General features: G+C 49.3%; 1 protein-coding gene across 10 annotated transcripts in view; it reads right to left on the bottom strand.

Moving 5' to 3' along the window:
- The window catches only part of FGL1 (fibrinogen like 1), a 165347-nt gene that overhangs the window by 114559 nt on the left and 35669 nt on the right, over positions 1–15119 (bottom strand). For 4 of the 10 annotated variants that reach the window (XM_069744390.1, XM_069744383.1, XM_069744386.1 and 1 more), the window contains exons 3-4: positions 11750–11761; positions 11472–11539 (exon numbers count right to left, since the gene is read on the bottom strand). The exons of the other annotated variants lie outside the window; for them this stretch is intronic. The gene's annotated coding sequence lies outside the window, so the exon portion shown is untranslated. The remainder of the gene's footprint in view (positions 1–11471; positions 11540–11749; positions 11762–15119) is intronic. 10 annotated transcript variants of the gene reach the window in all.

The following is a 15119-nucleotide window of genomic DNA, read 5'->3' as shown; positions in this document are numbered from 1 at the left end:
ACGCAGAAAAGAAATCAGATTTTAGCATAGGAGGCCAGACTAGCTTGATAGATAGGACAGGAAAGGATACTGTGCGGTCAGTATAAAAACTACAAAACAATCCACACAGAGTTTACAAAATCTCCACACCTGACTAAAGGTGTGGAGGGTAAATCTGCTTCCCAGAGCTTCCAGCTAACAGAAAAAATCCATACTGACATGCTGGACAAATATAGAATGCAAAGAACAATAAGTCCACAACATGTGGACTGAAATGAGCAAAGCCAGAACTTATCTTTGCAGAACTGGTCAGGAAACCAGGAGAATCCAAGCAGAGATGTGAATCCAGCCAGGAAACATTGACAAGTGGCACAGGCTGAAGAAAGAGCCAGACTTAAATAGCGGACGATAAGTGGAGGCAGCTGATGACAGCTAACTCCAAGGAGCAGCCATACCACTAGAAACCACAAGAGGGAGCCCAAGAGCAGAACTCACAAAAGTGCCACTTACAACCACCGGAGGGAGCCCAAGAGCGGAATTCACAACAGCCCTCTCCGTCAACCCAATCATTGCCTTCTGCCCCATCACCCCCATCATTGCCCTGTCAACCCAATCATTGCCTTCTGCCCCATCACCCCCATCACTGCCCTCTCTGTCAACCCAATCATTGCCTTCTGCCCCATCGCCCCATCATTGCCCTCTCTGTCAACCCAATCATTGCCTTCTGCCCCATCATCCCCATCATTGCCCTCTCCGTCAACCCAATCATTGCCTTCTGCCCCATCACCCCCATCATTGCCCTGTCAACCCAATCATTGCCTTCTGCCCCATCACCCCATCACTGCCCTCTCTGTCAACCCAATCATTGCCTTCTGCCCCATCACCCCATCATTGCCCTCTCTGTCAACCCAATCATTGCCTTCTTCCCCATCACCCCATCATTGCCCTCTCCGTCAACCCAATCATTGCCTTCTGCCCCATCACCCCCATCATTGCCCTGGCAACCCAATCATTGCCTTCTGCCCCATCACCCCCATCACTGCCCTCTCTGTCAACCCAATCATTGCCTTCTGCCCCATCACCCCATCATTGCCCTCTCTGTCAACCCAATCATTGCCTTCTGCCCCATCATTGCCCTCTCTGTCAACCCAATCATTCCCCTCTGCCCCATCACCCCTATCATTGCCCTCTCCATCAACCCAATCATTGCCTTCTGTCCCATCACCCCATCATTGCCCTCTCCGTCAACCCAATCATTGCCTTCTGCCCATCACCCCCATCATTGCCCTCTCCATCAACCCAATCATTGCCTTCTGCCCCATCACCCCCATCACTGCCCTCTCTGTCAACCCAATCATTGCCTTCTGCCCCATCACCCCCATCATTGCCCTCTCTGTCAACCCAATCATTGCCTTCTGCCTCATCATCCCCATCATTGCCCTCTCTGTCAACCCAATCATTGCCTTCTGCCCCATCACCCCCATAATTGCCCTCTCTGTCAACCCAATCATTGCCTCCTACCCCATCATTGCCCTCTCCTCCACCTACACACAGACACTCACATCCACCTCTCTGCATACACAGCACACACAGACACACACAGCACTATTCAACTCTCTGTATACACACACAGACACACACACACACACACACACACAGACACACACAGCACCAGTCACCTTTCTGCATACACACACACCTCACCTCACCTCTGAAACCGCACCATCACCGGCAGCTTCCTGGCTCGCACAGCCACGACGCTGAATGATGATGTCATTCCGCCGCTGCTGTGTGAGAAAGGACGCTCGGGCAGGAAGCAGAACGGATCTATTCCCTACAGCTCTGCTCTGCTGCCATATTCTCTTCCAGGCAACAGAGCTACAGGGATTGCTCCCTGCCCGCCGCACATGAGGGCAATCTGGCCAGGGGCCCCCCAGAGCCTCGGGGGCCGGATAAACTGGTCAGATTGCCCTCATTATTAGCCGCCCTGCAGGAGCCCCAGTACAGCCGCACCAGTTGAACCAGCGGTATGTCCGCCCATGGTCCTTTCCTCAACCCTCAATCTACTAAAATGCTCCTCTGTGGCCTCCCTGCTAACACTCTTGCACCTCTCCAGTCCATCCTTAACTCTGCTGCCGACTAATTCATCTCTCTCCTCACTACTCCTCCACTTCTCCCCTCGGCAAATTTCTTCACTGGCTCCCATTCCCACAGCGTATCCAGTTCAAATTACTAATACTGACCTATAAAGCCATCCATAACCTGTCTTGTCCATATATCTTTAAACTAATCTCCTGATATCTCCCTGCACGTAATCTCCGTTCCCCCCAAGACCTCCTTCTCTCCTCCACACTTATTCGCTCCTCACCCAACCGCCTCCAAGACTTCTCCCGAATATCCCCCATCCTGTGGAATTCTTTGCCCCAACATGTCTGACTATCAACCACATTTGGATCCTTCAGACAGAACCAGAAAACCCACCTTTTTAACCCCTTCCCGACCTTTGACGCCACATAGGCGTCATAAAAGTCGGTGCCAATCCGACCTGTGACGCCTACGTGGAGTCATGGCAGGAATGCTTCCCTGCGGGTCCGGTGACCGGGGTCATTTAAATGTCACCGTACCCGCAGGTGCAGGGGGACCTGTACTTCACCCCAGGGGGGGTGGCTTTGCCCCCCCGGGTGTACGATCGCTCCGGGTGACCTTTATTTAACCCCCTTCAGCTCTGATTGGAGCTAGCGTCCATGTGACGCTAGCTCTCCAATCAGATCTGTAGGGGCGGAGTAAAATATGTCTGTCCTCGTTCTCCAGACTCATCCCATTGCTGGAAGCTGGAGAACGAGGACCCTGCGTTTATACCTGCCCCCCCGATCGCCGCCGATCGCTGCTGCTCTGCCGCGGCTCCTGCCGCCTCTGCCGCTGCTCTTGCCGCCGCTGCCTGTGCTCCTGCCGCTGCTGCCGCCGCCAGGTACTCCCCTCTCTGCCATCCACCTCTGCGCTCTGCCCCCCTGATCACCCTCCCCCCCGATCTTACCCCCTGCCCCCCTTGTCACCCCCCCCCTGCTGCTGCTGCCAGCTCAATCACCTCAGCTCTCCCAGCTCCTGACAGCCCCCGCCTGCCCCCTGGTGATCACCCCCTGCCCACTTGAGCACCCCCTGCCCCCCTGATCACCCCTGCCCCCCTGATCACCCCCTGCCCCCCCCCCCCCTGCCCCCCTGATCACCCCCTGCCCCCCTGATCATCCCCTGCCCCCCTGATCACCCCCCTGATGCTGCAGCAGATTTCGTCTGCTCCTGCTGCATTGCCTCAGCCCCCCCGCGCCTGACAGCCTCCCCCTGCCCCTCGGTGCTCACCCCCTGCCCCCCTGATCACCCCCTGCCCCCCTGATCACCCCCTGCCCCCCTGATCGCCACCCTGATCACCCCCTGCTGCTGCTGCCGATTCCATCTGCTGCTGTCGCATCGCCTCTGCCCCCCGCGCCTGACAGCCCCCTCCTGTCCCCCGGTGATCACCCTCTGCCCCCCTGATCACCCTCTGCCCCCCTGATCACCCCCTGCCCCCCTGATCACCCCCGTCCCCCAGATCATCCCCTGCTGCTGCCGCCGATTCCATCTGCTGCTGCTACTGCATCGCCTCTGCCCCCCTGCGCCTGACAGCCCCCTCCTGTCCCCAGTGATCACCCACTGCCCCCCTGATCACCCCCTGCCTCCCTGATCACCCCCCGTCCCCCTGATCACCCCCCGTCCCCCTGATCACCCCCCATCCCCCTGATCATCCCCCGTCCCCCGATCACCCCTGCTGCCGATTCCATCTGCTACTGCATCGCCTCTGCCACCCCCGCGCCTGACAGCCGCCCCCGCTCCTGACATCCGCCTCCGCTCCTGACATCCGCCCCCGCCCCTGACAGCCGCCCCCGCCCCTGACAGCCGCCCCCGCCCCTGACAGCCGCCCCTGACATCTGCCTCCGCTCCTGACATCCGCCTCCGCTCCTGACATCCGCCCCCGCTCCTGTCAGCCGCCCCCGCCCCTGACAGCCGCCCCCGCCCCTGACAGCCGCCCCTGACATTCGCCCCCGCCCCTGACATCCGCCTCCGCTCCTGACATCCGCCTCCGCTCCTGACATCCGCCCCCGCTCCTGTCAGCCGCCCCCGCCCCTGACAGCCGCCCCCGCCCCTGACATCCGCCCCCGCCCCTGACATCCGCCTCAGCTCCTGACATCCGCCTCAGCTCCTGACATCCGCCTCCGCTCCTGACATCCGCCTCCGCTCCTGACATCCGCCCCCGCTCCTGACATCCGCCTCAGCTCCTGACATCCGCCTCCGCTCCTGACATCCGCCTCCGCTACTGACATCCGCCCCCGCGCCTGGCAGCCGCCCCCGCGCCTGGCAGCCGCCCCCGCTCCTGACAGCCGCCCCCGCCCCTGACAGCCGCCCCCGCCCCTGACATCCGCCCCCACCCCTGACATCCGCCTCAGCTCCTGACATCCGCCTCCGCTCCTGACATCCGCCTCCGCTCCTGACATCCGCCCCCACGCCTGGCAGCCGCCCCCACGCCTGGCAGCCGCCCCCGCTCCTGGCAGCCGCCCCCGCGCCTGGCAGCCCCCTCCTGCAGTAGAAAGTTTCACCAAACACTCGCACATACACACACGCACACTATAATAAAGTTTAGTTTTTTACACACACCACACACACAATGTCCCGCTCATCCCAGTCATCCCAGTCACAAAGGCTGTACACAGCTGAGGAGGCATATTCCTTTCTTGCCTCCGAAGCTGATAGTGAGGGAGAGGACCCCACTTTTCTGTATTCCTCCCACTCTTCCTCCTCTAGTGACACCGACTCGCCACCCCCAAGATGTCGCAGGTCGAGAAATCGTCCGGAGCCCAGGGGAGGAGAGCCGGAGCCCAGGGGAGGAGAGTCGGAGCCAAGTGGAAGTAACCCCCAACCTAGTGCAAGTGACGCCCCAACCTAGCACTAGTGCCCCCGTCTGGACCCCCGTCCCTGAAAATTTTGCTCCACGGATTCCTGATTTCATTCCCCAATCAGGAATCCAATTTGAGACTGCCAACCTCCGGGAAATAGACTTTTTCAAAGTCTTTTTCTCGGAGTCAATCGTCAGTCTCATGGTGGAGCAAACAAATTTGTACGCCCTGCAATTTTTTGCCGAAAACCCAAGTTCATCATTTACTACTTGGAATCCCGTTGACTCTGTAGAAATGATGAAATATTGGGGACTGGTCCTTCACATGGGGATTGTGAAGAAACCAGAAATTCGTCAATACTGGAGTACTGATATTTTATATCAAACTCCATTATATGGCATGGTTATGATACGCAAACGTTTTGAGGCGATTCATAAATTTCTCCACTTTAGGGACAACACGGACATCCTTCCTTGCGATGACCCGAATTTTGATAGACTGTTCAAAATTCGGCCGGTCATCGAACACTTCAGCAACAAGTTTGCTGAAGTGTACATTCCCCAAAGGGAAATTTGTGTGGATGAATCCCTCATCCACTTCAAAGGGAGGCTTCAGTTCCGTCAGTACCTGCCCAGCAAAAGGGCAAGGTATGGGATAAAACTCTATAAGATCTGCGAGAGTACCTCAGGGTACACTCTCAGCTTTAGAGTTTATCAAGGAAAGGACAGCAGTATCCAGCCCCCAGAATGTCCACCTGCTCTGGGGGTGAGTGGGAAAATAGTGTGGGATTTGGTCCACCCACTGCTTGATAAAGGTTACCATCTGTACGTTGATAACTTTTATACAAGCATCCCACGCTTTCAATCCCTCTCTACCAGAGCTACCGTCGCTTGCGGTACCGTGCGCAGAAACAAGAGGGGTCTCCCTTTGTCACTAATTGAGCAGGTTCTCCCAAAGGGTGAGAGCCGGGCCCAATGTAGAGGCAACATGCTTGCGGTCAAGTTCAAAGACAAAAGGGACGTCTTTTTCTTGACCACAATCCATGGTCCCGGCACCACGGCCACCACCGTTCGAGGTACCCCAGCACAGGTCCACAAACCGGACTGTGCCCTGGGGTACAACAAACACATGGGGGGAGTTGATCTTTCTGATCAAGTCCTCCAGCCCTATAGTGCCATGCGGAAGACGAAGGTGTGGTATAAAAAACTGGCTGTGCACATCGTGCAAATGGCACTGTATAACGCATACGTGCTATCACGATGTGCAGGCCAAACCAACAACACCTTCCTTCAGTTCCAGGAGGCGGTGATAAAGGCCCTAATGTTTGGAGGCGAGGAAGGAGCGGGCCCCAGCACCCCTGGAACTCAAGTCTCCCGTATGGTACCAGGGCAACATTTTCCTTGTGAGGGGAGAGCAAAAAAAAGGTGCCGGGTGTGCTATAAAAGGGGGATAAGAAGGGAAACTCGTTTCCAATGTGAAACGTGTCCCGACAAACCTGGACTGTGTTTGAATGAATGCTTCAGAATTCATCACACGTCCGTGGACTAAACACATCCTGACATTCCCCTACAGAACTCGCCCACACCAGGCTGATATACACAACACCACACACACACACACCAACCTGACGTACACTACACCACACAACCTGACGTACTCTACACCACACACTCCAACCTGACGTAGTGTGTCAGGTTGGTGTGTATGGAGTAGTGTACGTCAGATTGGTGTGTGGTGTGGTATAGTGTACGTCAGGTTGGTGTGTGTGTATGATGTACACTACACCACACACACCAACCTGACGTACACTACACCACACCCCAACCTGACGTACACTACACCACACACTCCAACCTGACGTAGTGTGTCAGGTTGGTGTGTATGGCGTAGTGTACGTGAGGTTGGTGTGTGGTGTGGTATAGTGTACGTCAGGTTGGTGTGTGTGTATGGTGTACACTACACCACACACCCCAACCTGACGTACACTACACCACACCCCAACCTGACGTACACTACACCACACACTCCAACCTGACGTAGTGTCAGGTTGGTGTGTATGGCGTAGTGTACGTCAGGTTGGTGTGTGGTGTTGTATAGTGTACGTCAGGTTGGTGTGTGTGTATGGTGTACACTACACCACACACACCAACCTGACGTAAACTACACCACACCCCAACCTGACGTAGTGTGTCAGGTTGGTGTGTATGGCGTTGTGTACGTCAGGTTGGTGTGTAGTTTGGTATAGTGTACGTCAGGTTGGTGTGTGTGTGTGGTGAATACTACACCACACACACCAACCTGACATACACTACATACCTTCCATACGCAACATGGTGTCCGCTAATGAATGGAGCTAATTTTCCATTCAAAAAGTGAAATGGCGCTCCTTCCCTTCCGAGCCTTGCCGTGCGCCCAAACAGTGGTTTACCCCCACATGTGAGACATCAGGGTACTCAGGAGAAATTGCCCAACAAATTTTAGCATCCATTTTAGCCTGATGCCCATGTGAAAATGGAAAAAATTGAGGCTAAAATAAAATTTTTGTGAAAAAAAAGTATTTTTTCATATTTATGGATCAATTTGTGAAGCACCTAGGCGTTCAAAGTGCTCAATATGCATCTAGATAAGTTCCTTGGGTGGTCTAGTTTCCAAAATGGGGTCACATGTGGGGGAGCTCCAATGTTTAGGCACACAGGGGCTCTCCAAACGCGACATGGTGTCCGCTAAAGATTGGAGCTAATTTTTCATTCAAAAAGTCAAATGGCGCTCCTTCCCTTCCGAGCCTTGCCGTGCGCCCAAACAGTGGTTTACCCCCACATGTGAGATATCAGTGTACTCAGGAGAAATTGCCCAACAAATTTTAGCATCCATTTTAGCCTGATGCCCATGTGAAAATGGAAAAAATTGAGGCTAAAATAAAATTTTTGTGAAAAAAAGTACTTTTTCATATTTATGGATCAATTTGTGAAGCACCTAGGCGTTCAAAGTGCTCAATATGCATCTAGATAAGTTCCTTGGGTGGTCTAGTTTCCAAAATGGGGTCACATGTGGGGGAGCTCCAATGTTTAGGCACACAGGGGCTCTCCAAACACGACATGGTGTCCGCTAAAGATTGGAGCTAATTTTTCATTCAAAAAGTCAAATGGCGCTCCTTCCCTTCCGAGCCTTGCCGTGCGCCCAAACAGTGGTTTACCCCCACATGTGAGATATCAGTGTACTCAGGAGAATTTGCCCAACAAATTTTATCATTCATTTTAGCCTGATGCCCATGTGAAAATGGAAAAAATTGAGGCTAAAATAAAATTTTTGTGAAAAAAAGTACTTTTTCATATTTATGGATCAATTTGTGAAGCACCTAGGCGTTCAAAGTGCTCAATATGCATCTAGATAAGTTCCTTGGGTGGTCTAGTTTCCAAAATGGGGTCACATGTGGGGGAGCTCCAATGTTTAGGCACACAGGGGCTCTCCAAACACGACATGGTGTCCGCTAAAGATTGGAGCTAATTTTTCATTCAAAAAGTCAAATGGCGCTCCTTCCCTTCCGAGCCTTGCCGTCCACCCAAACAGTGGTTTACCCCCACATGTGAGATATCGGTGTACTCAGGAGAAATTGCCCAACAAATTTTAGCATCCATTTTATCCTGATGCCCATGTGAAAATGGAAAAAATTGAGGCTAAAATAAAATTTTTGTGAAAAAAAAGTACATTTTCATTTTTATGGATCAATTTGTGAAGCACCTGGGGGTTCAAAGTGCTCAATATGCATCTAGATAAGTTCCTTGGTTGGTCTAGTTTCCAAAATGGGGTCACATGTGGGGGAGCTCCAATGTTTAGGCACACAGGGGCTCTCCAAACACGACATGGTGTCCGCTAAAGATTGGAGCTAATTTTTCATTCAAAAAGTCAAATGGCGCTCCTTCCCTTCCGAGCCTTGCCGTGCGCCCAAACAGTGGTTTACCCCCACATGTGAGATATCAGTGCACTCAGGAGAAATTGCCCAAGAAATTTTAGCATCCATTTTAGCCTGATGCCCATGTGAAAATGGAAAAAATTGAGGCTAAAATAAAATTTTTGTGAAAAAAAAGTACTTTTTCATATTTATGGATCAATTTGTGAAGCACCTGGGGGTTCAAAGTGCTCAATATGCATCTAGATAAGTTCGTTGGGTGGTCTAGTTTCCAAAATGGGGTCACATGTGGGGGAGCTCCAATGTTTAGGCACACAGGGCCTCTCCAAATGCGACATCGTGTCCGCTAAAGATGGGAGCTAGTTTTTCATTCAAAAAATCAAATGGCGCTCCTTCCCTTCTGAGCCCTGCCGTGCGCCCAAACAGTGGTTCCCCCCACATATGAGGTTTCAGCGTACTCAGGACAAATTGGACAACAACTTTTGGGGTTGAGTTTCTCCTTTTACCCTTGGGAAAATAAAAAAAATGTTGCTAAAAGATCATTTTTGTGACTAAAAAGTTAAATGTTCATTTTTTCCTTCCATGTTGCTTCTGCTGCTGTGAAACACCTGAAGGGTTAATAAACTACTTGAATGTGGTTTTGAGCACCTTGAGGGGTGCAGTTTTTAGAATGGTGTCACTTTTGGGTATTTTCTCTCATATAGACCCCTCAAAGTGACTTCAAATGTGAGGTGGTCCCTAAAAAAAATGGTGTTGTAAATTTTGTTGTAAAAATGAGAAATCGTTGGTCAAATTTTAACCCTTATAACTTCCTAGCAAAAAAAAATTTTGGTTTCAAAATTGTGCTGATGTAAAGTAGACATGTGGGAAATGTTATTTATTAACTATTTTGTGTCACATATCTTTCTGGTTTTACAGAATAAAAATTAAAAATTTGAAAATTGCGAAATTTTCAAAATTTTCGCCAAAATTCCGATTTTTTTAGAAATAAACGCAAAAATTATCGGCCTAAATTTACCACTAACATGAAGCCCAATATGTCACGAAAAAACAATCTCAGAACCGCTAGGATCCGTTGAAGCGTTCCTGAGTTATTACCTCATAAAAGGACACTGGTCAGAATTGCAAAAAACGGCAAGGTCTTTAAGGTCAAAATAGCCTGGGTCATGAAGGGGTTAAGAAAGCTTACAGCCTGCAGTGACCCCGCTGCCTCCTCACCACTACCGGAGCCACCGCCTCATGAACACCGGAGCTGCTGCAACCAGTCAGCCTACTGTCTCCCTCCCTACCATCCTGTAGAATGTAAGTCGGCAAGGGCAGGGTCCTCGCCCATCTTTATCAGTCTGTAATTGTTAGTTTGCTTACTGTGAGTGATATCTGTATGTAACCCCTTCTCATGTACAGCACCATGGAATCAATGGTGCAATATAAATAAATAATAATAATTTACTCAGGTCCTTTTGTATAACTTTACATATAACGTGAAAATATTTAACGTGACCATAAGCAATAACAAGAGGCATCTGGAAAGGCAAAAAAATGGTTCACAGTGCTACAAATTGCTTCATTTACATTGTGTCGCATACGTTGGATAGCCCACCCTTGCTCCTGAGAGAAGGTTGTTATGCGGGTCTGGTATCTAACAGAGGAACAGCGGCACCTGGGCCAAATCATGCAGGCGTGGTCGGCCCCAAACACATGTTTCCCATTTACCGTAAGTTAATTTTGCAATAGTCAAGTTTCAGACGTCATTTTGGGACCACAGCTTGTTACTGCTGTTTGGTTTCTGCTCACTTAGAACTCGAGTGGCCAACACATGCTCGGTGGTGAGGCTGCACAGTGAAAAAGGAGACTGCTAATTGGAGACTTTCCATACAAGCTGCTCTGCTTTATGGTCGATCAGGTTTCAGCAACTACAGTATGTGCAGTGGTGTAACTACAGTACGATGGGCCCTGGGGCAAAATATGGACCTGGGCCCCCCACTGCATGTTGGTCAGATCAAAGGACCCTTGAAGCGTTCTAAATCCCGTAAAGACATACGTATTCGCCCCCCTTCATTATATAGTAATGTCCCCCATCCTGGGCCCCTACTAGGTCTCTGTCAGTCCATCCTGGGCCCCTACTAGGTCTCTGTCAGTCCATCCTGGGCCCCTACTAGGTCTCTGTCAGTCCATCCTGGGCCCCTACTAGGTCTCTGTCAGTCCATCCTGGGCCCCTACTAGGTCTCTGTCAGTCCATCCTGGGCCCCTACTAGGTCTCTGTCAGTCCATCCTGGGCCCCTACTAGGTCTCTGTCAGTCCATCCTGGGCCCCTACTAGGTCTCTGTCAGTCCATCCTGGGCCCCTTCCAGATCTCGGTCTCAGTCCATTCTGAACCACTTACAGGCATATATGTCCCCCAAGAAAGCCAAGGAAGAGTGAACCACCCAATGGTATATTTAAAAAGTTAGAAATCATTATTTGTGAAATTATTTAAAAGAATAAATAAAAAGGGAAAGTTTTTTTTTTTTTTACAGAGAATAACTGTGGTATCCCAGCTGCATTCAAAATATAATAAATATAACAAGTCAGCTCCCAAGCGCTATGAGGAAACTCGGTGTTATAGGGCAGAGACAATATGAATATCATGCATGAATATTATTATTTATAGGACATTCCCTTACCACTTGGTTTGAAATTATTATAATGTCGATAATCCAATAGTGAGAAATGCAGGTAAATTCATTTAAAAACCCTGCTGTTCTGTTCGGTCTGGGGAGACCTATTTTGAACTTTGGTATTTTTTGGGGTGTTCAAGATGCGGTTCTGAAACTTGTGGTTGATTGACTTAAATGAGGATGGGTCGGTCGGCCACGGGTTTCAGAGCCGCATCTTGAATATTTTAAAGAATATTGAAGTTCAAAGTCGGTCATTTTTGACCAACAGAACAGCAGGGTTAAAAGAATACCACCACCTAGTGAGTAGAAAGAGAATCGCATATTAATATTGATAAAGTGCTAGTGAAGCAAAGAGGGTAAAATGTGAATGTCTCTAGAGCATAATTTAAAGATGAAATGGTAGTTAACCCTATATTGGGCAGACTTAGAAAAGTATACAGAAAATTATAAAGTGCAATATATAGTGCACAATTGTTACAGTCCCCTATAGGTAAAAGGGTTTAGTAAGAAGTTTATAGAAATAATTTGGTTTAAACCAGTGTTAGGCCCAGCAAAAAAGGTGTCAATAGTTTCAATATAGTCTTATAATTATAGATATCCACACTGTGTTACACACAGCTTAAAGAATTGGAACTGAGATCAAGAAGAGAGGAAGCAAGAAAGTGATGAATACCATATGTACCTAGGAGTAAGTTCACCACTGGTCCCTTTAACACAGGTTTCACCAAATTGGCTTCTTCAGAAAAGACCCTTTTGTCCCCCATTCTGGTATACATGTGCCCCATCCTGTGCCTATCATGGTATATATGTCTCACAGTCTGGGACCCCTTCTGATATATATGTTCACGTTCTGCCTCTGCATCAAAACCCCCCAAATATTCTACTCACCTTTCTCCGATCCCATATCGTGAAGCGTCCTCTATTGTAGGTGTCGCAGAGGCCAGTCGCAAACATTTCCGTGCCTGCTATGGCAAAGCATAACGTCACTGCCAAGCAGCGCCAATACCTGGCACGCTGGCGTCAGTTGCCGTCCTCTGATTGGCTGGCGGTGTGTATTGCAGAGGGTCTCTACATCAGAGGGTCTCTTAACTGCAATACACTTCAACTGAATGTGCGTCCTTTGCGTCCTTGTATAGTGGACACATATCCAGAGAAAGTAGGCGCTGACATCAGCGGGCCTCCCTCCTGCATGTGCCCGGTCGCACCCTCTGTGAGAACGATTGTTATGTCCCTGAGTATGTGATTTCATTAAAATAAGTAATTCATTTGCAATTTGAGATTTTTTTGCTCAAAATATAATATGCACATTTTTCAATATTTTGCATTAAGGCAAAGAAAAGTGTATTTCATAGTTAACCCCTTAGTGATTAAGCCAATTTTGACCCTCATGACCAAGCCCCATTTTTCAATTTTGACATGAAAATATAAGTGGTAATAACTTTGGAAAAGTTCTACATATTCCTGTGATTCAGAGATTTTTTTCATGTCACTTTTTACCACTTTATGTTACTGATCAATTTAGGTTGATATGTTTTCTGTTGAAGAAAAATTAAAAATGTTTACATTTTGGATGAACCCCTTTCCGGCATTTGACATACGAACACATCATGCTAAGGACGGTGTTATCTCATTATGATGTACAGTTAGTTATGGTGATTATGTGGCCTCAGAAGCTGTGCCCGCACAATCACCACTGGGAACTCATCTTAACTGATAGTCAAACTCCTGCGGCATCAGTAAGGGCCAGTGTCAGCAGCGGCCCAGGCTCTTTAATCTAAGGCTAGGTTCAGATTGCGTTAGGGGCTAGGGCAATCCGTTTAGCGCTAAGCGCTAGCAGATTGCGCTAACGCAATGTCTTTTTCGGGGTCGCGTCTAACGTCCCCGCTCTCGCAGATCCCCGATCTGCGAGAGCGGGGAACGAACCTCGGGCGCGCCGCGGACGCTGCAAGCAGCATCCGAGGCGCGTCACAAAACACCGGCACATCGCTAGCGCGTGCCGAAAATGGCACGCGCTAGCGATGTGCGTTCCCATTGCTGCCAATGGGTGCGCTAATGGACACGTTGCACGGCGTTAATTTCGCCGTGCAGCGCTGTTCGTTAGTGCGGTCCCATTAACGCAATGTGAACCTAGCTGTTGTGAATTCTGTGATCAAGCTCCCTCCTGTGGTCACGAGTGGTACTGCGGCTTCTGAGTTTCCTTCCTCAGGTGACGAGGTTAAGTCGTTAGGTGCTGCTCTATTTAACTCCACCTAGTGCTTTGATCCTGGCCTCCAGTCAATGTTCTAGTATTGGTCTTGCTTCCTCCTGGATCGTTCCTGTGGCCTGTCTGCTCAGCATAAGCTAAGTTCTGCTTGTGTTACTTTTGTTGCTATATTTTCTGTCCAGCTTGCTTTTTTGGTTTTTGCTTGCTTGCTGGAAGCTCTGAGACGTAGAGGGAGCACCTCCGTACCGTTAGTCGGTGCGGAGGGTCTTTTTGCCCCTCTGCGTGGTTGTTTGTAGGTTTTTGTGTTGACCGCAAAGCTATCTTTCCTATCCTCGGTCTATTCAGTAAGTCGGGCCTCACTTTGCTAAATCTATTTCATCTCTGTGTTTGTATTTTCATCTTAACTCACAGTCATTATATGTGGGGGGCTGCCTTTTCCTTTGGGGAATTTCTCTGAGGCAAGGTAGGCTTATTTTTCTATCTTCAGGATTAGCTAGTTTCTCAGGCTGTGCCGAGTTGCATAGGGAGCGTTAGGCGCACTCCACGGCTACCTCTAGTGTGGTTTGATAGGTTTAGGGATTGCGGTCAGCAGAGTTTCCACGTCTCAGAGCTCGTCCTATGTTTTGTGGTTTTTGTCAGGTCACTTGTGTGCTCTGAACTTCAAGGTCCATTGTGGTTCTGAATTACCTATTCATAACACCTAGCCTTATAAATGCCACAATCAGTGATGATTGCTAGTTTTAAAAAGTGTGAGAATAAAGGGACTCTCTCTCTCACCCCATCAGTGCTGAGTATGGTGGTACAGTGACCAAATATGCCCGGCCATGAGAAGGCTCTAACAGGCTTCCTGTTCATGTTACACTTACAGCTCTAATACCCTGCAACACATACAGTATGTGTTGCAGGACATTAGACAACAAATCAAGTTATAAAATATTCAAATTGCATAGCCGGACAAGGTAAAAAAAATTACAAAAAGTGGGGAAAAAATGTTATATAAATAAATATTTACACACTGTGGCAGACTGGCTCACTCGACACAGGAACGCTGTCTCTTTAAAAATTTTACTGGTTTATTGAGGTACAGCATAAACCAGGACATGGTTAGCAACATATGGGGTATATACTTGGCACACTCTCGTGGGTCTGATGCAAAAGTGTTTATTATAATACATACAGTATCACAATGTTCACAAACGTTTCGGTCAACAGAGGACCTTCATCAGTGTGCTCTATAAAAGCGAGAGAAGGGGGTGGGGTTTTATGACCCAGACCCTATACAGAGACTATTGCATCAAATTTGTACTGTGACAAAACACTCTGGGATCGCCTTTGCTGGGGTCAAAGGTCACGTGGTTTGTGCATTGAATCTGAGGCGTACAGCAGGTTTTCTGAGCAGGCTGACCTCAGGTTAGATTTATTAACGTGAAAGCAACATGAACAAAACAAAA

The sequence above is a fragment of the Ranitomeya imitator genome, chromosome 1, assembly GCF_032444005.1.
Source record: "Ranitomeya imitator isolate aRanImi1 chromosome 1, aRanImi1.pri, whole genome shotgun sequence".
NCBI classification, from domain to species: Eukaryota; Metazoa; Chordata; class Amphibia; order Anura; family Dendrobatidae; genus Ranitomeya; species Ranitomeya imitator.
This window is presented reverse-complemented; position numbering and strand designations above follow the sequence as displayed.